This window comes from Triticum urartu, chromosome 1A, assembly GCF_056163025.1.
Source record: "Triticum urartu cultivar PI428250 chromosome 1A, HENAU_Tu73, whole genome shotgun sequence".
In the NCBI taxonomy this organism is placed as follows: Eukaryota; Viridiplantae; Streptophyta; class Magnoliopsida; order Poales; family Poaceae; genus Triticum; species Triticum urartu.
The window spans coordinates 191,231,073-191,255,700 of NC_141873.1; the positions used below are offsets into that span (position 1 = coordinate 191,231,073).

Genomic DNA, 24,628 nt, shown 5'->3' on the forward strand with positions numbered 1-24,628 from the left:
GAATTTAGCACAGATTGCAACAAGGAAATACAATCAATTAAAGAGCAACTTTCATAATTAAATTCCTTGAAGTCCAATATAGTGGGTTTAGCAACATCTAGAATTTTTTCTTTCAATCCCACTTTCATCAATTTCATCATAAAGATCTAAATACTCCGAATTTTTTGGAACGCCTTCTAGGTAAAGGAAGATCATAGTCAGTTTCATCAAGATTCATATTGCAAAACAAAGATTTAATAGGGGACACATCAATAATTTTTAGATCTTCATCTTGATTTTCATAGGAATTGGAAGAACACGCTTTAATAAAGGCATCTTTGGAAGCACGCATCCTAGCGGTTCTTTCCTTGCACTCATCAATGGAAATTCTCATGGCTTTGAGAGACTCATTGATATCATGCTTAGGAGTAATAGATCTAAGCTTTAAATAATCAATCCCAAGAGAAATTCTATCAACGTTCCTAGCCAAATCATCAACTTTAAGCAATTTCTCTTCAAGCAAAGCATTAAAATTCTTTTGTGAATTCATAAACTCTTTAACACTATTCTCAAATTCAGAGGGAATCTTATTATAATTTTCATAAGAGTTGTTGTAGGAATTCCCATAATTATTAGAAGGATTACTAGGATATGGCCTAGGATTAAAGTTCCCTGTATAAGCGTTGTTACCAAAATTATTCCTACCACCAAAATTCACATCCATAGATTCATTGTTATTCTCAATCAAAGTAGACAAAGGCATATCATTAGGATAAGAACAAACATTCTTAGAAGCAAATAATTTCATAAGCTCATCCATCTTTCCACTCAAAACATTGATTTCTTCTATCACATGCACTTTTTTATTAGAAGATCTTTCAGTATGCCATTGAGAATAATTAACCATAATATTAACTAGGAGTTTAGTAGCATCTCCTAAAGTGATTTCCATAAAAGTACCTCCCGCGGCCGAATCTAAAAGATTTCTAGAAGCAAAATTCAATCCGGCATAAAATTTTTGTATAATCGTCCACAAATTTAAACCATGAGTAGGTCAATTACGTATCATTAATTTCGTTCTCTCCCAAGCTTGTGCAACATGTTCATGATCAAGTTGCTTAAAGTTCATAATATCGTTTCTAAGAGAGATGATCTTAGCGGGAGGGAAATACTTAGAGATAAAAGCATCTTTGCACTTGTTCCAAGAATCAATACTATTTTTAGGCAAAGACAAAAACCAAGCTTTAGCACGATCTCTAAGCGAAAAAGGAAATAGCTTTAATTTAACGACATCATTATCGACATCTTTTTTCTTTTGCATATCACATAAATCAACGAAGCTATTCAGATGAGTAGCGGCATCTTCACTAGGAAGGCTGGCGAATTGATCTTTCATAACAAGATTCAAAAAAGCAGTATTGATTTCACAAGATTCAATATTGGCAAGAGGAGCAATTGGAGTGCTAAGGAAATCATTATTATTGGTATTGGTGAAGTCACACAATTTGGTAGTATCTTGAGCCATCGCGACAAACAAGCAATCCAACACACGAGCAAACAAAAAGGCAAGCGGAAAAGAGAGGGAGGATAGAGAGAGAGGGTGAATAAAACAGCAAGGTTGAAGTGGGGGAGAGGAAAATGAGAGGCAAATGGAAAATAATGTAATGCGAGAGATAGGGATTGTGATGGGTACTTGGTATGTTGACTTTTTGCGTAGACTCCCTGGCAACGACACCAGAAATCGTTCTTGCTACCTCTTGAGCTTGCGTTGGATTTCCCCGAAGAGGAAGGGATGATGCAGCAGAGTAGCGTAAGTATTTCCCTCAGTTTTTGAGAACCAAGGTATCAAACCAGTAGGAGGCCACGGTCAAGTCCCTCGTACCTGCACAAAACGACAGCTACTCGCAACCAACGCAATTAGGGGTTGTCAATCCCTTCACGGTAACTTACGAGAGTGAGATCTGATAGATATAATATTTTTGGTATTTTTGGTATAGAGATTCAAAGTAAAAAGTAAAGACAAAGTAAAAAAGCAAAGCAAGATTAAAGTGATGGAGATTAATATGACGAGAATAGACCCGGGGGACATAGGTTTCACTAGTGGCTTCTCTCAAGAGCATAAGTATTCTACGGTGGGTGAACAAATTACTGTTGAGCAATTGACAGAATTGACCATAGTTATGAGAATATCTAGGCATGATCATGTATATAGGCATCACGTCCGTGACAAGTAGACCGAAACGATTCTGCATCTACTACTATTACTCCACTCATCGACCGCTATCCAGCATGCATCTAGAGTATTAAGTTAAAAACAGAGTAACACCTTAAGCAAGATGACATGATGTCGAGAGATAAATTCATGCAATATGAAATAAACCCCATCTTGTTATCCTCGATGGCAATGATACAATACGTGCCTTGCTGCCCCTTCTGTCACTGGGAAAGGACACCGCAAGATCGAACCCAAAGCTAAGCACTTCTCCTATGGCAAGAACTACCAATCTAGTTGGCTAAACCAAACGGATAATTTGAAGAGACTTGCAAAGATAACCAATCATACATAAAAGAATTCAGAGAAGATTCAAATATTATTCATAGATAGACTTGATCATAAACCCACAATTCATCGGTCTCAACAAACACACTACAAAAAGAACATTACATCGAATAGATCTCCACGAGAGAGGGGGAGAACTTTGTATTGAGATCCAAAAAGAGAGAAGAAGCCATCTAGCTACTAACTATGGACCCGAAGGTCTGAGGTAAACTACTCACACTTCATCGGAGAGGCTATGATGATGTAGAATCCCTCCGTGATGACGGCCCTCTCCGGCGGAGCTCCGGAACAGGCCCCAAGATGGGATCTCGTGGATACAGAAAGTTGCGGCGGTGGAATTAGGTTTTTGGCTCCGTATCTGTTCGTTTGGGGGTACGTAGGTATATATAGGAGGAAGGAGTACGTCGGTGGAGCATCGAGGGGCCCACGAGGCAGGGGGCGCGCCCTAGGGGGGGGCGCCCCCCACCCTCGTGACCGCCTCTCTGATGCCTTGGCGTAGGGTCCAAGTCTCCTGGATCACGTTCGGTGAGAAATTCACGTTCCCGAAGGTTTCATTCCGTTTGGACTCCGTTTGATATTCCGTTTCTTCGAAACACTGAAATAGGCAAAAAACAGCAATTCTGGGCTGGGCCTCCGGTTAATAGGTTAGCCCCAAAAATAATATAAAAGTGGAAAATAAAGCCCAATATAGTCCAAAACAGTAGATAATATAGCATGGAGCAATCAAAAATTATAGATACGTTGGAGACATATCAAGCGGCTCTTTAATCTGGAAATTTTAGTGGCCATGCATGCATCTTTTTGTGCTAGCACTCCTATATAAGGGTTGACCGGTCGCTTCCCGCGGATGTGCGCGAGCGGTGGAAGAGGAAGGAGAATGGAAGCGGGCTGTGGAGTAACATTTTTTACCACAATTTCTTAGGAAACTGAGTGCAATAATTGAGTAGTTTTGAAAGCTACCTGTACTACACATGAAACGGTTCAAAACCTATACTCCCTTGCCAGCGCGTGCTTCCCGCGTGAAATGGTCAGTGTCGCCCTGGAGCGTCAGTGCCGCATTAATGCCCGGCCAGAGCAGAGGCGACCTCTCACTGGCACCGACTTTGAAGCGGCGCAACGGCCGAGAGAGCGCCGCTTCCCGGTGCACCGACTGCTCCGCGTCGAGGCTGGCCATAGGCCCTGTTTGGATCCATGGGTTAGAGTTAGTTTGAGTTAGTTGGGGCTCAAATAGCCGTAAAGTATCCAAGCATGAGGGTTTAAATTGGAGCAAGTTGCATCGAACCCACCAAAAAACTATCCCACCCAAGAGGTGCTAACTGGAGATAGTTCTCATTGGGACCACTGAAAAATCACTTCTCTCTCTCTCCATCAAGTGCATTTATTGTCATTCTAACCTTGTGACCCAAACACCTCTTTGGCTACAGCTAGTTCAGGGTTAGTCATGAGTTAGTCTAACCTCTAGCTAAGTTAGAGTATCCAAACAGGAGCAGTACAGGCCATGCAAGTTGCTCAAAGCATACAGTCAAATTCGTACGTGAAAGGATTTTTTTCTTTTTGAAAACGGAACGTGAAAGGAATTTTTTTAGAATGCTCTTGGCATGTCGCTAACATGTGATGAGTTAACCGACCTCAATAGACGGCAAAAACGCCAGCCCGCCGCACTTTGAGAGAGACGAGGAGGGAGAAGCAATATGGGCTGCTGGATTACTAGAGATAGATGTCGCACGGAAGCCAAGAAATATGGTGATAGCATGGGTTATCCATGTACTAGTATGATGTAACTACACTAGGCTGCCGTGTTTCGTACTCTTCCAGTCCACTGTGGAGATGATTGGTTGATTTTATATCGCTGAACAATATAAAATATTATGAGTGCAGATGCTCCACCCCGAGGTTCCTTGCTCCTTCTCGGTCGTCGGGAATCTATGTTCTTCCACTCTTTTTTTTACGTGAGCTTTGTTCATCCTTTTGCCAACACGCGACACATCTAGCATCAAGGTGCACGTGTCATGCAAGTATCGTTCCATCTATATGAAGAACACGTGGGACTGGAACTACGAGACAAACATGTACCCAGGAGTGGACGTGCGAACCCGTGTAATGTAGCGCAATAAGTGAAGTAGAAAGACACAAATAGTATGAACATGCGTGGGATATAGGCATTTGTCTCTTACTACCACTAAATGTTGTACGTGCAATGCCTGGTGATGTTATGGAGTACGTGACTAAGTACTCTACTACTACTATATTAATTGGAGGCACATATTAGGTCTTATATTTGTTTACGTGTATCCCCCGAGACCTTCCAACTAGACATGTCTTTCTCTCCGGGTAGCACTTTGTATCGTTCATACCACTAGTACAGTAGTACTACTACGTGTGGTCTCCGACCTAGAAGTGGAGACGCTCTACCACGTTGTTCATATCCCACTCCTTTCGTTGACGTGTGCAACATCCAGCACGTGCCGTGTGTTTGGCACTCCTTCGTCATAAGAGTTGAAACGCCAGCATTCATTAGAAATAAAAAATAAATATAAATCACCAGTGATACTATACCACGATGTTTCCTTGCTCCTCGATATCGGCTCGCCGACATGTGGGACGTCGAGCATCCTGGTCCACTTGCCATGCCCGCAGAACTCCAAGGGAGAGTCACCCTGGTCGTCACGCCACAGTAATTACTAATGAGCCGTCAAATCACAGGCCCAACCTTACCCACTGTGAAGTTGCTCGAACGAAGGAACCATCATGACTTCGTTGAATTCCGCTTCTTGAAGAAAACTACTGTACCAGCAGTACCGCTAGCTACAGTAGTTACTCCAGTAGAGGCCTCCTTTGGTTGATAGGATAGGAATTTTATAGGAATATGAAAATCATAGGAAGTGAGATGACATGCATATCAATTCCTATAGAGAAAGAGATGCCATTTGATGCATAGGATAGGAATTTTTCCATTGAGTCTAGGCTAATGTACTGGTAATTTGCTCTAAAAATTACAGTAGTAACTAGTAGTAATGTTACATGCTCGTAATTAACTAAACAAACGTACGGGCGACATAGACACACACACTAACTACTAGTACTACTACTTCTCACATGCTGGCCAGACGCCGTCGTTCTCCTTCCCGGCTTTGACAGCGACACCCCACCGTGCTTGGATCTCCGCCGACCTCTCTGCAGCAGTGCGTGCCTCCTCTTCTTTCTTGTGGCGGCGGGCCTCTCTTTTCTTGAGTGCTTTCTGACTTTTCCGCTCCCTCTGTGCAACTTTGGCCACCTCTTGCTCTACCGCCCATTCGGCCTTGGCAGCTTCAAATTCCGCCCACATAGGTGTGAGGTCGCGAGCGGCGATGAAGTCGGCACGGTGGGATGCCACCGCTTGCCTACTATTCTGTGTGCGGTCGTGGGCGGTGAGGAACTCGGCACGGTGGGATGCCATCGCCTCCTTACCGGTTAGTGTGTGGCGCGGTGGCATGAACGACGCTTGGTGACAGCTCTGGGTGGAGTGGCCGGACAATTGTAAAGTGCATTGTTTTGTGAAGAGCTCAAGGACAGAAGACGAAGGAAATTTGGATTCCCCTTCAATCCTGGTCATTTATTACTCAGTAAAATGCAGTGGCGGTCATTGAACTTGTCTTGATAGCTCACCTTGATCATTGTATACGAGATATGGTGATTATAGGGTCATTGGCTCAGCGTATAGCTCCGTATTTGTCTGGTTCACCAGTCAAACAATCCGCATGCGCCTCATCAGCTCGTGTTCTTTATCTATCTATCTATGCAAGCCTACCTGTCAGTGGAGAAAGAAATAAAAACCAAACTTATGCATATGTGACATTACTGCTTAGACGTTTGCTGGAGGCCTCCGCAAACACCGAGCATGTATTCACCTGGCTCAACACCAACGATCATACATGTGACTCGACGCCTTGCTCATGTATATTGTCCATGTAACACCCACAATGCGGCTATATCTCCTACGTGTTGGGGCACGACTTAGAGGCATAGCCGCATGTTAGGCATGTCGCAAGAGGGGTAATCTTTACACATCCCATGTACTGAATAAGAAAGGGATAAAGAGTTGGCTTACAATCGCCACTTCACACAATACATAAATAGTCATACATCATCCAAGGTACAATCAAAGGTCCGACTATGGAACCAAAATAAAGAAGGACAACCCCAAATGCTAGATCCCTGATCGTCCCAATTGGGCTCCTATACTGATCATCCGAAAAGAAACATAGTAACGGCCCAAATCCTCGTCGAACTCCCAATTGAGTTCGGTAGCGTCCCTTGCACTGGCATCATCGGCACCTGCATCTGTTTGGAAGTATCTGTGAGTCATGGGGACTCAGCAATCTCACACCCTCGCGATCAGGACTATTTAAGCTCATGGGTAGGAAAAGGTAGTGGGGTGGAGCTGCAGCAAGCACTAGCATATATGGTGGCTAACTTACGCAAAAGAGAGCGAGAACAGAGGAAACGCACAGTCGAGAAGCTAATGGTGATCAAGAAGTGATCCTGAAGCTACTTACGTTCAAACATAACACGAGGCCGTGTTCTCTTCCCGGACTCCGCCGAAAAGAGACCATCACGGCTACACACGCAGTTGATTCATTTTAATTAAATTAAGTGTCAAGTTCTCTAAAACCGGACATTAACAAATTCCCATCTGCCCATAACCGCGGGGCAAGACTTCTGAAAGTTCAAAACCCTACAGGGGTGTCCCAACTTAGCCCATCACAAGCTCTCATGGTCAGCGAAGGATATTCCTTCTCGCGGGAAGACCCGACCAGTCTCGGAATCCCGGTTACAAGACATTTCGACAATGGTAAAACAAGACCAGCAAAGCCGCCCGATGTGCCGACAAATCCCGATAGGAGTGGCACGTATCTCGTTCTCTGGGCACACCGATAGGTCAAGCTACACGTAAAACCAACCCTCAAGTTGCCCCGAGGTGGCCCCACAGGTTGCCCGTTTTAGACCAACACTCAGAGGAGCACTGGCCCGGGGTGGTTTAAAATTAAGGTGACCCTTGAGTCTGCAGAACCCAAGGGAAGGTATATGGTGGTAGGTAGGCAAATGGTAAAACCAAGGTTGGGCCTTGCTGGAGGAGTTTTATTCAAAGCAAACTGTCAAGGGGTTCCCATAACACCCAACCGCGTAAGGAACGCAAAATCAAGGAACATAACACCGGTATGATGGAAACTAGGGCAGCAAGAGTGGAACAAAACACCAGGCATAAGGCCGAGCCTTCCACCCTTTACCAAGTATATAGATGCATTAATTAAATAAGATATAATGTGATATCCCAACATATCCATGTTCCAACATGGAACAAACTTCATCTTCACCTGCAACTAACAACACTATAAGAGGGGCTGAGCAAAAGCGGTAACATAGCCAAACAACGGTTTGCTAGGAAAGGTGGGTTAGAGGCTTGACATGTCAATATGGGAGGCATGATAAATCAAGTGGTAGGTAGCGCGGCATAGTAATAGAAATAACAACTAGCAAGCAAAGATAGAAGTGATTTCGAGGGTATGGTCATCTTGCCTACAAAGTTCTCCGAGTTAACGAAAGCTTGATCCTCATTAGCATACTCAACAGGTTCCTCGATTATGTACTCGTCTCCCGGCTCTACCCAAGGCAAGAACACAAGCAAAGGACCAACAATCAATCACGGTGCAATGCACAAGCAACATGATGCAAACATGGCATGATATGCAATGCATATGCGTTCTCCGGAAGGGAAAAATTGATCAAGGCATCAACTTGGCAAACCAAGTGTGCCGCTGGAAAGATGAGATGATTTCGGTCGAAATTGATATAAAGATCACCGGAAATGGAGGCACGGTTTGCAAATGGCAAGCAAAACAAGAATGGCACAATTCTGCCATTAACAGCACGATGGCATCTAGAATGCAACGAGAAGCTAAGCTACTGCACTCCAACATAGCAACAAATCATATGGCAGTGATCAACACAAGATGCTTGACAAAGCATGAACACTGAGCTACGGCTAAATCACAAAAGAGCAGGTTCAAACAAGCATGGCAAAAGTGCAAAAGATATCAGCTTCACAGACTTAGTGAAAATACTAACATGCCAGGAATAACATCAGGACGCCATGTTTAGAGCAAGCAAACAACATGGTACATGAATATATCATAGAAAACAAAGGCATGTCATGAATCTACTAAATGCATAGAACAAAAGTCCCTTACCGATCATGAGCCAAAAAGGCACAGAAGATATGATGGAACCCATGTAAACATAGCAAGTTTTATTAACAGTTTCAGACTTTGCAGAAAATTGAGCATGGCATAAACAGAATTATGAAGGCATCTTTACAAGCTCAAATCACTCGTCACAAAGACTTGTATGACAAAACAAGCATAGCATCAGCAAGATGACATGTTCATGAAGATAACCATGGAAAGATAAAGATCATAGCATGCATGGATCACTAACAACAACCATGACAAAATTGATTAACATGTAAACAATCTGCCAGGAACATTTTATAGCAAAAGTAGAGCAAGATTAAGACATGCTAGGGCACTCCACAATTGCAAACATGGGCATGGATGGATAGAGCATAACCATATGTCCAAAACATACTTACTGAAGCAACTCAAAACAAGCATAGATCTCACTTTAGCATCTAGTTTACATGGCATAAAAATAATAGCAGAACAAGGACTTAGCAAAATCCTAAGTCCCTGAAAACAGCAATATCACGAACTACTTTGCATGCTTGTGCTAGTCACCACATAGATCACAAAAATACATGGCAAGCACCCCTGTACAGATGGCATGGCATAGTTCAAAACACATGTAGAGCTCATGCCCATATGATGCACACAACAAATGTGACAAAAATGACAAAACATCATAATCTGCTAAGTAATAGGAGTAAACATTTTGTAGCACTCTTGCATCAACGATTTGGGCATTAAGATGGACTCAAACAAGCGTGCCACAATGGGATGAAATGAAGAGCATCTCCCAATGAACATTTTAATTTATCATGCGCATGAAATGGAGCTACGGTCATGGAGTTATGATGCAATGAACAGGGCCATAAAATATGTGTAGGGAAAAGTACTTGGAGGAAAAACGACCTCCAGATCAGATCTAGGGCTCGGCGCGAAAAACGAGGATCGTCGGAGTTCATCGCCGCGGTGGCCGGAGCTTCGCCGAGAGGTGCGCCGGCGAGGTGGAGAGGCGGATCCGGTCGCCGGCACCAGATCCATCCGATGGGCGGCGGGCGGAGGTGCGCGGCATATTGGCGGCGCGGTTGGCGGCGAGCAGGACAGCGAGAGCGTCGTGGAGGTGGCGGAGGAATCCCGGGCGGCGGCGGCGCGCACGGGAGGCGGCGGGGCGCGGACGCGGGCGGCGGGGTGCGGGACGGGTGGCGGCGGCGCGCACGGGACGGGAGGGCCCGTCGCAGGCTCGGCGGGCCGCGACGGCTGCTGGGGAGTCACGTGGCGCGACGCCAGTGGCTGCGGGGTGGCAGCGACCTCGTCCGGTGGCGGCGGGGGCGATTTCTAGGGTTTTCTGGACCCGGATTTGGATGAGGAGCACATATTTATAGGTAGGAGGAGGTAGGAGTGTCCAAATGGAGCGTAGTTTTTGCCCACACGATTGTGATCCGACGACAGAGGACAATGGAGTGGTTTGGATGGGTTATTGGGCTGTTTTGGGGGGGGGTGTTGGGCTGCAACACACACGAGGCCTTTGCGGTTACCCGGTTAACCGTTGGAGCATCAAACAGACTCCAAATGACACGAAATTTGACAGGCGGTCTACCGGTGGTGTACCAAGGCCACTTGGCAAATCTCGGTCCATTCCGAGAACGTTTAACACCCGCTCACAAAAAGAGACAAAAGGGGAACGCCGGTGCACGTGGGAGTGTCAGATCGCGAAACGGACAACGGGGAAAATGCTTGGATGCATGAGACGAACACGTATGCAAATGAGATGTACATGATGACATGATATGAAATGCATGACATGAACAAAATGCAAAACGAAGACAAAAACCCAACCACGAAGGGAATCTCATAACTTAAAGCCGGAAATGGCAAAGTCGGAGTACAAATATGGCAAGTTACATCCGAGGTGTTACAACACTCCACCACTACGAAAGGATCTCGTCCCGAGATCTAGGACTAAAAGAACTATGGATATTCAGAATGGAGGTGGTCCTCGCGTTCCCAGGTTGCTTCTTGGTCGGAATGGTGTGACCAATTCACTTTCAGGAATTTGATAGACTTGTTGTGAGTCTTGCGCTCGGTTTCTTCAAGAATAGCAACGGGATGCTCATGATAAGACATGTCTTCTTGGAGATCAATCTCTTCAAAGTTGATGGTGCGCTCAGGAGTCTTAAAGCACTTGCGAAGCTGTGACATGTGAAACACGTCGTGCACATTTGCGAAGTTTGACGGAAGCTCAAGTTGATAGGCGAGATTGCCTCTTTTGCCAATGATCTTGAAAGGACCCACGTATCTAGGGGCAAGGTTCCCTTTGATACCGAAGCGACGAGTGCCTTTCATTGGAGAGACGCGGAGGTAGACATGGTCTCCGATCTCGAAAGCCAAGTCACGATGCTTGCTATCATAGTAACTCTCCCGGCGCGATTGCGCGGCTTTGATATTTTCACGGATGAGTTTACACATTTCTTCAGCTTCTGTGATTAAGTCATTGCCAAGAAGTTGGTGTTCACCAGTCTCTGACCAATTAAGAGGAGTTCGACACTTCCTGCCATAGAGAATCTTGAATGGGGCCTTGCCCGAACTCGCTTGGAAGCTGTTGTTGTAGGAGAACTTGGCATATGGAAGACAATCTTCCCACTTCATACTGAAGGAAATGACACAAGCCCTGAGCATATCTTCAAGAATTTGATTGACTCGCTCGACTTGGCCACTAGTTTGAGGATGGAAGGCTGTGCTGAAGCGAATGTTGGTGCCCATGGCCTTCTGGAAGGAATCCCAGAACTTAGAAGTGAAGATGCTTCGACGATATGAAGATATCAATTGCGGAATACCATGTAAAGAGACAATCCGGGAGGTGTATAGCTCTGCCAACTGAGCTGCTATGATAGATTCTTTGATTGGAAGGAAATGAGCCACTTTAGTAAGCTTGTCGATGACAACAAAGATAGCATCATTTCCACGCTTGGACTTGGGAAATCTAGTCACGAACTCCATCTCAATACTATCAAACTTCCATTCTGGAATAGCAAGAGGTTGGAGGAGACCAGCTGGTCATTGGTGTTCTGCTTTCACTCTTCTGCATAGATCACATTCATTCATGAATTGAGCAATTTCTCGCTTCATTCGAGTCCACCAATACGACTGCTTGAGGTCATGGTACATCTTTGTACTTCTAGGATGAATGGATAGAAGGGAATTGTGAGCCTCGTTCATAATGACTTTCCTTAGATTGCCTTTAGGAACCACAATTCGATCCTCGAAGAATAGAGTATCTTTTTCATCAATGTGATAGCACTTGTATTTGGGTTGGCTCTTGGCAATCCCATTTTTCACCTTCTTCACCATGGCATCAAGAAGTTGTGCCTCAGGAATTTGATCTTCCAAAGTAGGAGAGACTTGGAGGTTGGCAAGAAAACCTTGAGGAACAACTTGGAGATTCAATTTGCGGAAAGCTTCAGAAAGGTCCGGTTGGAAGGGCTTGAGAATTAAGCTGTTGCAGTAAGCCTTCCTGCTCAAAGCATCTGCAATGACATTGGCCTTGCCTGGAGTATACTCGATACTCGGATTGTATTCTTGAATCATTTCAACCCAATGAGTTTGCCTGAGGTTGAGGTTGGGTTGAGTGAAGATGTATTTGAGGCTCTTATGATCCGTGAAGATGTCGACTTTCCTTCCGAACAAGAGATGTCTCCACGTTAATAATGCATGGACAACTACCACCAACTCGAGGTCATGAGTGGGGTAGTTATTTTCGTTGGGCTTCAACTGGCGAGAGGTATGAGCCACAACTTTCTTCTCTTGCATTAACACAACACCGAGACCTTGCAGGGAGGTATCACAGAAAACTTCGAATGGTTTGGATTCATCAGGAGGAGTCAAGGCAGGAGTTGTGACTAACTTCTCTTTGAGGGTGTTGAAAGCAACATCACATTCAGGCGTCCAGACATACTTGACATGCTTCTGGAGGAGGTTGGAAAGAGGCTTTGCAATCTTAGAGAAATTCTCAACGAATCTTCAACAATAGCTTGCAAGCCCAAGAAAACTGCGGAGCTGCTTGACATTCTGAGGAGGCTCCCAATTCACAATTGCAGACACCTTCTCAGGATTAACAGCGATGCCTTTGGCGGAGATGATATGACCAAGGTAGAGAACTTCATCAAGCCAGAACTCACACTTGGAAAACTTTGCATAGAATTGATGCTCTCTGAGTTTGTCGAGTACCAATCTCGCATGCTTGGCATGATCCTCCTTATTCTTGGAAAAGACCAAGATGTCATCAAGATACACCAGGACGAAATCATTTGTGTAAGGGTTGAAGATGAAGTTCATCATGCGAGAGAATGTTGGAGGAGCATTGACAAGGCTGAAAGACATGACAGTATATTCATAAGAACCATAGCTTGTTCTAAATGCTGTCTTGGGAATATCTTGTTCACGAATGTGAATCTGTTGATAACCCATACGAAGGTCAAGCTTGGAGAAAACTTGGGAACCTTTAAGTTGCTCGAATAGCTCATTGATGTTGGGAAGTGGATACTTGTTCTTTATTGTCTTCTTGTTCAATGGGTGGTAGTCGACACAGAGTCGTTCCGTTCCATCCTTCTTCTTGACAAAAAGAACACCACAACCCCATGGAGAAGAACTCGCTCTAATCAGACCCATACGCTCTTGTTCATTGAGTTGTTTCTTCAGCTCCTTCAACTATTCTGGTCCAAGCTTGTAAGGACGCTTGCAAACAGGTTTCGTGCCAGGCTCAAGATCGATGACGAATTCAACTGGTCAGTGAGGAGGCATTCCCGGAAGCTCTTCTGGAAAGATGTCTTGATATTCACAAATGACTGGAATATGAGAGATGGCATTCAACTCGCCCTCCTCATTGAGAGAAAACAGCCGAATGGTATCATCACGAGCGGCATAGATGATCACATCCTCAGAAGAGTGTGTCAATTGAATCTTCCTGGCAGCACAATCAAGCTGAGCTTGTGCTTAGAAAGCCAGTCCATGCCGAGAATTAGATCAATATCAGAGTCGCCGAGAACAATTGGAGAAGACAGAAATTTATAGCTGCCCATCTCGATTGTCACATTAGGATCTATCATGCTAGAGCTCAAATGTTTACCCGGAGAAATGACAGCCATGGGTTTAACCAAAAGTGAAGTATTGAAGTCATGCTTGGCAAAAAACGGTCTTGACATGAAACAATGCGATGCACCAGTATCAAAAAGTACTTTGCAGGAATAGAGTTAACTGGAAAGTTACCCATGATCACTTCTGAAGAATCCTCTGCCTGAGCTGCGTTCATCATGTTGACCTTAGCATGCTTGGGATTATGCTTGACCACTGCATTGCTGGCAGATCTCACCGGAGGAGGAGGCGGAAGGCGCCTTTGGTTAAAGCATTTGTTTGCATAGTGCCCTTTCTACTGACACTTGTTTCCAGTAACCTCTGAGAGCGGACGGTGATAAGGAGCACTTGACCTTGGAGTATGAGACTGAGCTTTGTTCTGATAGCCTGGGTTGGGTGGGTGGGAAGATCCATTGCCACCTTTGCTCTTCTGCTGATAAGGCTGACGAAACGGAGGAGGAGGAAACCAGAACTTCTGTTGTTTAGCTGCCACTTGAGTTGAAGAAGAAGATTGAATTGCATCCCTGACTCACTTCTTAGAAGCATCACACTTAATCTGAGCGGCTTCTTGATTTAGTGCCATGTTGTAGAATTCATCATACTTAGTCGGCTCAAGAAGCACGAGAGCTAATTGCAGATCTTCTCTAAGGCCACCTATGAATTGATAAATCATACTCTTTTCATCAGGGACGTCTTTTTAGCAAAGCGAGCGAGTTTCTGAAACTGGATATTGTATTGATACACGGACATGCTGCCTTGCTTGAGACTGCGGAACTCCTCATGCTTGCTCTCAGCAACACTTTGTGGGATGTGATGAGCTTTGAAGTCTCGGCGGAAATCATCCCAGGTAATCACATGACCTCCTCTGGAATCTCTGTATTGTTGATACCACTCAACATCTTGGTCTTTGAGTTGAAACGAAGCAAACTTGACAAAGTCCTCGGGCCTGACATTGCTACACTCAAAATGTTTGCAGATATCCACGAGCCAGTCGTCGGCGTCTGTGGCCTCGACACAGTCGCTGAAGGACTTCGGCTGGTTTGCGAGGAACTGGTTGAGGGTAGCAAACTGAGGCTGATTGTTGCCTTGACCTTCATTTCCTTGGTTGCCTTGCCCTTGGTTGCGCTCTTGCAAGAGTTGCAAAAGCATCTGAGTGTTCACGTTGGTGGCTGCCATGACAGCTTGCCATTCCCCCGGAGGTGGAGGTGGTGGCGGAGGGTTCGACTGTTCCCCATCATTGCGGTCCGGATTCTGACGCGTTGGAGGAGCCATCCTGAAGAGATTGACATCTGTTAGCATCTTGAAAGACATATATTCAAGTTGAATCAATGGATCGAAATTGAAACATATAGCCTTAACATCCGAACAAGAATGAACGAATGAATTCCAAAGTAAACCATCACAGTTCCATAAAGTTGAGAAGCCACTTATAGAAAGGTAGATGAATAAATCAACAAGGTATGGATATGAACAAATAATTGGTAAGGATTACCCAATCAAAAACCAAATATCTACTGGAAGAAATACTAGAACTACTTGAATTCCCACCTATAAAACTCCCGAAACTTACTGGTTATGCAATCAGGTGTTGGGGATACAGGGGAAGCATAATATCTCACCCAAAACTAGCAAATCCAACATCCAGCTGTATCCATCCTTCAACACATAACCAAGAAACCTTCAGAAATCATTTACCTCAACCTTCGAAAAGCATCCATTATACAAGTTATGGCAATGCTCCCGAACTCCTGCCCCAGTACTGGGTGGCATCCAGGTTATCTCACCAACAACTGCATAAAAGAGTTTTTCGATGTCGGCGAACTCAGGTATTCCAGAACTGCAATGATAAAATTGTGATGACAACACCTCGGAGCTCAACTCCCTGGGACACTACCACAACCCCTAAATGTCAGGAGGCACCAAGAACAATGTTCTCGTCACAAAACCATCAGAACGATTCCAAGATACCCGTGTGATCCTAAATTTTTTCCGTGAAATTTGAGGAGAGAAGAGTGAAAATTCTACGTCAGGAGGCCTCACCAAAGCGATGAAGGGACTGAGGAGTAAAAAGAATCCTACTCTCCGATATATATAATCCTAGACTCAAAACATTTTCTTCTAGACTCAACAACATCAGTGATTCGATCAAGCAGGGGGCTCCTAAGTCAGGGAAGGGTCTGATTACCAACTGGTAACACCCATAATGCGGCTATATCTCCCATGTGTCGGGGCACGACTTAGAGGCATAGCCGCATGGTAGGCATGTCGCAAGAGGGGTAATCTCTACACATCCCATGTAGTAAATAAGAAAGGGATAAAGAGTCGACTTACAATCGCTGATGGAGTCCTGAATTAGGGGGTCTCTGGACAACCGGACTATATCCTTTGGCCGGAGTGTTGGAATATGAAGATACAAGTTTGAAGACTTCGTCCCGTGTCCAGATGGGACTCTACTTTGCGTGGAACGCAAGCTAGGCAATACGGATATGTATATCTCCACCTTTGTAACCGACCTTGTGTAACCCTAGCCGCCTCCGGTGTCTATATAAACCAGAGGGTTTTAGTCCGTAGGACAACAGACAATCATACCATAGGCTAGCTTCTAGGGTTTAGCCTCTTCGATCTCGTGGTAGATCAACTCTTTTAATACTCATATCATCAAGAACAATCAAGCAGGACGTAGGGTATTACCTCCATCAAGAGGGACCAAACCTGGGTAAACATCGTGTCTCCTGCCTCCTGTTACCATCCGCCTTAGACGCACAGTTCGGGACCCCCTACCCGAGATCCGCTAGTGTTGACACCGACATTGGTGCTTTCATTGAGAGTTCCACTATGCCATCACCGCAAGGCTTGATGGCTCCTTCGATCATCGCTAGCGATGCGGTCCAGGGTGAGGCTTTCCTCCCTGGACAGATCTTCATATTCGGCGGCTTCACTCTACGGGCCAATTCGCTTGTCCATCTGGAGTAGATCAAAAGCTAAGCCCCTGGCCATCAGGTCAGATTTGGAAACTTGAACTACATGGCCGACATCCGTGGAGACTTGATCTTCGACGGATTCGAGCCCATGTCGGACGCGCCGCACAGTCGCGACGAGCATGATGTAAATCTGCCGCCGAACGATTTCTGGGAGATCGCACCATCCGAGAGCGGAGGGATGGACCCCGCCATGGAGGCCACACTCTCAGTGGCGATAGAGCCGGATACTGACTTCACCCCTTACGAGAGCCGTGTCACCGAACCATTGGATTCATCTCCGGCCATGGACTCTGAGCCGCTCACATCCGTGCCCGTCGAGTCCGACTGGGCGCCGATCATGGAGTTCACCTCCGCGGATATCTTTCAGCACTCACCTTTCGGAGATGTGCTAAATTCATTAAGGTCCCTCTCCCTGTCAGGAGAACCTTGGACGAACTATGTCCAGCTAGAATGGGATGCGGACGACGAAGAAATTCACTGCCCACCCACCACCCACTTAGTAGCCACTGTCGACGACTTAACCGACATGCTCGACTTCGACTCCGAAGACATCGACGGTATGGACGACGATGCCGGAGACAAACAGGAACCACCGCCCACAGGGCGCCGGACCACCACTTCATCACATGACGTATACATGGTGGATACACCCAAAGAGGGCAATGGCGAAGAGACAGCGGGGGATGCACCCTCCAAGCAACCCAAGCGTCGACGTTAGCGGCGCCGCCCTAAGTCCCGCCATAGCAAAAATAGCGATAACAGCGCAAGAGGGAATAATAGTCCACTCGACTCTGGAAGAAACGACAACTGCACCACCCCGGTGGCAGAAAACGATCAAGATGCAAACTGCAAACATAGTACGGATCCGAAGTCTGAACACGATGACGCCAAGGATAAGCCTCATCAAACCCCGTATGGGGAAGAAAATAGTCCGGACGAAGATGCACGCATCATCCCGGAAACACACTTGGAGCAAGAGAACCTCCGCAGAAGGCTTATTGCCATAGCGAGGAGCCTGAAGAAACAGAAGCAAAGGCTCAAGGTTGCACAAGATACGCTCAATAGCAAGTGGAACAAAGTAACAAAGTATGGTGGAATTTACCATAAAAATAGCTATCCAAAGCGCAAGCTATTACCGAAATTCAACGATGAGGCCTTAGAGCCCATACAGCCGAAAAGTGATAGGACCAACCGGCCGGATCCACCACCCTGCGAACACGATAGAGCGGATAACAAAGTTGCGCATAAGTCAACACACGATCTACGTGAGAACTTGCGTCAAAAATTCGGCGCGACCAGATCTATCTATGGATGTAGGAAGCACGCTACGGTACACAACCAACACCGAATACTACTACCGTCCGAACACCATGGCGCATCCCAATACAGGGGCGCCACACACCCCTTATGTTTCACTGATGAGGTGTTGGATCATGAATTCCCAGAGGGATTCAAACCGGTGAACATAGAGGCGTATGATGGAACCACAGACCCTGTAGTCTGGATAGAGGACTTCATCCTCCATATTCATATGGCTCGTGGAGACGACCTCCATGCCATTAAATACTTTCCCCTCAAGCTTAAAGGGAAAGCTCGGCACTGGCTGAAAAGCCTCCCCAAAAACTCTACTGGAAGTTGGGGGGAGCTCGAGGACGCTTTTCGGGCCAATTTTCAAGGGACTTATGTCCGACCTCCGGATGTAGACAATTTAAATCATATAATCCAACAGTCCGGAGAGTCCGCCCAAAAACTTTGGAACATGTTCCTCACCAAGAAGAACCAAATTGTCGACTGTCCGAACACCGAAGCCTTAGCAGCTTTTAAACACAGCGTACAAGACGAATGGCTCGCCAGACACCTCATTCAAGAAAAACCGAAAACAATGGCAGCCCTAACAAGCCTCATGACCCGCTTTTGTGCGGGCGAGGACAGCTGGTTGGCCCGTAGCAGCACTAGCGACCCAAGCACATCCAAAGTCAGGGATGGCAATGCACTACAAGAACTATGTCAACTTGTGACCACCACTATTGGTCACTGAATGGTCACAAATTTCCATTTGTGACCTTTTTGTGACCAAAAACATAAGGTCAAAAGCTGGCCGTCATAAACTGACTATAGCGACCTTTCTTCTGGAATGGTCGAAGACGTTTATGACCAAAATACGTCTACTGTGGCGTTTTGGTCACTAGCAACCTCCCCAGGCCACGTAGGCATCCAGCGTGGCAAGCTGATGTGGCACAAGTTTCAGCCCAGTCCAATTCGGCGTTTTACATGGGCCGAGCCCATTAATTCAGCCCATTTAATTTATTTTTCCCTGTGCTTTGATTAGCTAAATAGGCCTGGCCCAACAATTAGGACTTTTTTTTTCTGAGATGCAGTCTTTTACAATCCATTTTTTGGGGCCCAACCCTTTTAGAATCTGAAATTTATATTGCTCTTTTTAGAAACAAGTCCAACATAGTTTGGGCCATGGCCTTTTTAGAGCCCAAGTATTGAGTGCAATATAAATTCTGGATAGGGCCTTTTTACAATCCAATAGTGGGCCAAGCCCTCTTTTATTTACAGCCAATATTCTCAAATCAGTATAGTAACAGTACTTCTTTTCCACAGTAATAACACAAGTATAGAAATCTTTCTCACACAACTTTATCTCGCATAACATTAGACAGACCAACACATATCAATAACTTATCTCATATGTTCACAAGTACATAACTTTTATCTCACACAACATTATACAGAACTGTATCTTGCAGGTTCAAATCACATAAACTTTATCTAACAGGTTCCCCGCAACAAAAGATGATCACCATCATCTCCTAATCAAGATGCAAATAACCTGCACATTCAAAAAGAAAAAGCAATATGTCAAAGAGAGACAAACAAAAAATAGAATAAACAAAAAATAGAGACTTGCATAAAGTAGACCTGATGATGCACAGATAGTAACCAAACTAGCATCTACTTTGCCCGAAAGATAGCATGAAGCAGTTTTGATGCCATTCATGCATTATTTCTGAGACTAGCAGCAAAAAATACATGGGATGCCAAACAGCCGGCAGCAGCTAAGATCGGTTAGTTGTTGGCTACCACCGATGGCGAGAACTAAACGAGCAGGTTAGATTCATTGGGCTGGGTTGGATTGGATTGATGCTGACAAAGTGACAACAGGAAGGTAATGAGCACATACAACTAGCTCTAGTATACCGGCATGCATGAGCACTTGTTAATATTTATATTCATCACAGCAACCTATAACCACCTACGCATACAAATCAGAAAGCACACATATATACTGAACAAAAGCAACGGCCATGAATAGATGACTTAATAGTTCATGTTTTTTAACAAAACAAGAGTGGACATCTCATAGTGAGTCTAATACAGCTACACTAAGCAGAGAACCACATCAAGACATGAAGAGTAAGCCATCATAATATAGGAGGATTGGACTGCATACCTAGTCGTCCTTGAGGTAGAGGACCATCTTGGTACCCCTGCCGAGCTGCTCCCCAAACGTATCACGAGTGACGGTGAAGGAGCTACCGGTCTGGGACTCCCACACGTACTGCCCGTCGTTGTTGTGCTTCATGGTGACGACGACCCTCTCAGCAACAAGTTAGGCGGAGTAGAAGCCAACACCAAACTGCCCAATCCTGGACACATCGGCACTGGCGGCGAGGGCCTCCATCGGCAACGTACTGATCTTGTCCAAGGCCTGCGAAAATCACACCGGCAAACACACCACGTCAGCCCAGGAACAAATCTCGCACGCCATGAATCAAACCGCGGGTCAACGGGTCTGGCTCGGCAGAATCTAAAGCCTGGCGTAAAATGGCCAGTGTAATTAATGGCCAGTGCTGCCAGTATTGAATGTACCACATCGGCAAGCATTATATAGTACTACTATGTAATTGATATGCAAAAGAAGATGCATCTCCCATGTTCAGCAATCAGGATCAACCATGAAGTTTCTACTACTCCTACATCATTTTAGCTAATGATTTAAGATGATCATTTAAGATGCTAATGTTTACTTGTCAAGTACAGTTATTGTTACTCTAAGATTTTAGCTAAGTAAATATAAAGATAAGAAGACACTTTGCCACCAATATTTTGTGACATCTGTAGAATTCGTACCTCATAAACATCCATGAAATGTCTATCTCAAACAAGTATACATACTGATCATGTTTAATTAGGCCAGCAGCACAAAACAACCAATTATATTGCCTTATAAGAAGCTATTTGCATAAAGTAGAGAACTACAAAACAAGCTATTAACCATCCTACTGGTAGCAAGGACATAAAGATAATCACTTAATAAGATAAGAAGCAGACACGAATCACATAACTATGTACAATTCAATATCCCAACTGAGAGTGAACATGTATTAAACATTTCCTGCATTTCAATACATGCATTACAGATTCACAGCATAACTATATATAGCTGTACAAACATGCATGAACAGGAAAGCAACCAAACTACAAGAACATATAAGGAAACAGAGGGAATCACTATAACCTATGGAGTGACAAGCACATATATGAACTCAAAGTAATGCCCAGCTCGCGCATATATGAGTCGTGCCGTCGAGTCCCGTAGCCACCAACTCGCGCCGCTCGCTGCTGCGGTCACCACCTTTATCGTCGACACGGCGGTGCTGCCAGACCTGCAAAAAACAGAGGAGGCGTGAATGGACATCACACTTGCCAACTAATTAACTATAGCTTGCTATAGAAACATTCGGTTGTCAAATTTGATTCAGGAACTAGCTTATTGAGTATGACAAAAAATCTTAGAATAAAAATCATTTCAAGAAATGCTGCAGTAGCTAAAAAACAAATTAAGCTATACCATTTTAGGAAAATGTGTAAGCTGTTCAACTTTTCTCACATTCACTCCAGCTGCTTCCAAACACTAACTAGGTAACAGAATTACATTAAGACTGTAGCCCGGGATTTCGTTATTCATGCTAATATAAAATTCGCTCAAATGGAACCTTGGAAACACCCTTTCCCATGTAGTCATATCCATCGTCCCTCAGTTCCAAAGCTTCATAAAGACCTACAAAAGAGGGATGATTCAGACAGGATTAGTTCAACAAAAATAATAAAATAACATTCGGTAAATAATGATACAAATAAGAGTTTGGAACATGATACATTTTGGTGAAGTGTCTGTCAGGGAGAAGTGATTCAGAGTTTCAAAGTGAAGTTGTTTCTGAATACTAGTAGTGTAATTACTAATTAGCTAGCTAGATGTGTGCATGAAAGCTACTGTTCCTATTGGGTTGCAGCTTGTACTAGTTAGCTAGCTAGCTAAGGACTTGATAGTATTCTTTTTCCAGATAAAGAGCTGATGCTACTAGTCTAATCACACAGTTTTAACCAGATTAGAGCAAAGACAACACGCCAACGGCAGAACCAAGACCAAGTCTCGGCAATCCAATAGGAATCTCTGGAGCTCCATATATCGCCACACACACGGGCACGCACCACCTGGCCGCCCCCATCGCAAGTTTGCAGCACACCACCGCACCCGACATTGCAGCAAGCGCGCGCGCTCACGCACATAGCACTGGTGCAAGGTCATGGGGGGCATGCAGGTCATACTTGTGTGGGCATCGGTACTCGTCACAGTAGAGCACGAGCTGGCGGTCAAACACAGTGAGCACGAGCTGGCTGTGTGGGTATCATCTTCCCCTGATGATGGAATTACGCAAGTCCAAAACTCAATCAAGAACTGTAATGGTATATGCAATGCAGCAAACAATAATGTTTTTTTTCGTTCAGAAGTTGAGATGTCCCTGTGACTCGATGGTGTCATGATTCTAAGCGTGGAATTGCAATTCTAAGCAAGCCTGGAGTATGATAGTGGTACATGAAAGTATGTAGAAGAGCAAGAGCAAACCCTAGGAATTAGGGATTTTAGGAGTAAGAAATTGTGTTCATCGAGAGACCGTAGCGAGCAAGCATCAGAGGGCCCAAGTGAGACATGGCGTTGTCACGAGCTCAGTGGCAAGTATTGGAGGTGAGGGACAGAGAAGGAGAGGAAGAGGGTACCTTGAAGACCTCCATGTCCATGGCATCGTCGAGCGTGGGGTTCTGTCCCAGCCGAGCGGCACCCAGGCCTCTCGTCGCGTGGAAGAGCGGCGTCGGAGGGCGCGGCTGTGCGTCAGTGGAAGACGGTGGAGGCGTCCACCACAAGCATCACCGTCGCCTCGCCGGCGCATCGCATGGAGATCGTGGAGCGCCGGCACCTGACCTGCTCGATCTGGATGCCCCAACACCGAGGGAGATAGGGTGAGCAGAGGGTGGGGCGGATGGATCTAGGAACGCCAGGTACATGAACCACTCGGTGTTCTTGTTCAGATCCGACGGGGGCACCGCCTGTACATACCGGCGCGAGCGTGCTGCGGGGCGGTGGCTCCTCCCGTCCGGCTCGGCGTCACGGGTATGGAGATAGGGCGAGGGGATAGGGGCGGCGGCGGCAAGGTCGCTGGTGATGGAGCACGGCGGCGGTTGTGGGTAGGGTTTGGGGTGGGGCGCGCCAAGGGAAGAGAGTGGGGGAGGGGAAGAGGGTGTTGCGCCGCCCAGGGCGAGGGCATCGAGGGTGGGGACAGCACCGGTGGGGGAGACCAGAGACGGGCAGGGAGGTCGCCGGTGGCTGCCAGATCAGGGGAAGGTTAGGTGGAAATCCTAACCCTAGCAGAGAGGAGGAGGGGGAACGCCATGGCCCTGCCTGGACTAGTGGATATGGGGAAGGTGAGGGGAGGGGGATGGAGGAGACGAGGTCGACGGTGGGTGGCGTGGCGGTGGTGGGTGGGGATGGCGTCGTATCTGGAAGGCGGGGTGATGGTGGCGGCGCGATCTGGAAGGGGAGGAGGAGAGCCGAGCTGTAGGTGCAAGAGGACCGCGGGCTCCGGCGCGATCTTGGGGAGGGAGAACACAGGCTCGGCGTCGCCTGGAGGTGGAGGAGCGTGGTGGCGGCGAGCGGCTTGAGCGTGCGCGATGAGGGGGGAGAAGGGGGCGGCGGCGATGGATCTGGGGAGAAGAGGGCGGAGGCGATGGAGTGGGAGGCGATAGGGTTTGGGTGGTTGGGCTGCCCGGGGGTGGGAGGGGATAGGGTTCTTTTTCTTTCTCTCTCTTTTTTTCTTTAGATAAATGGGATGGGTGGATGGATGGATGGATTCCATGTCATCAATCCATGGCACAAACATTTCAACCAATGAGAACAAAGCATACATAATTGTGTTTTTCTATGTGTTTCTATTATATTTTTTGCACAAGGGTGCATTTTGGAATGGCATAATTTGTTCAAATTATATCATACTTTGCACAAAGGTGCATCTTGAAATGGCAAACAATGTTGCCTAAAAAATACATTTTTTTGGACGAAAAATTCATTTTCCATTTTTTGAGTGCCCAAAATGAGTTTTTTGTGTGAAGGACCTACCATATATTTGTTGCAAAAGCGGACGGAATTATTTTTCTAAAATACTAGGACATATTTAATGCACAATTGACCAAATGGTTGAGTGTCAGAAGCTTTGATCCACCTCTCATTAAAAAGACAAATTCCCACCGATTCAGTTGGAAGCGGGTCAAATTTGATCTACAGCTGCCTCATAGTTTGCTATTTATTTTTTCCAAAAATCATTTCTGGGTACATAAGTATCTATTTAATCAGAGAAACACCACAAAAATTCCAAGATTCAACCTCTAGCTAGGAACGGTCATTCCCGTCGTTTTGTCCG

At 45.7% G+C, this 24,628-nt stretch overlaps 1 long non-coding RNA gene across 1 annotated transcript; it reads right to left on the reverse strand.

Moving 5' to 3' along the window:
* Positions 1-19,577: 19,577 nt before the first annotated feature.
* On the reverse strand, positions 19,578-20,466 carry LOC147990571 (uncharacterized). Its single transcript, XR_015609218.1, has 2 exons — positions 20,326-20,466; positions 19,578-19,704 (listed from the first exon to the last, which is right to left on the reverse strand). It is a non-coding gene; the product is annotated as an uncharacterized LOC147990571 (long non-coding RNA).
* Positions 20,467-24,628: the final 4,162 nt, after the last annotated feature.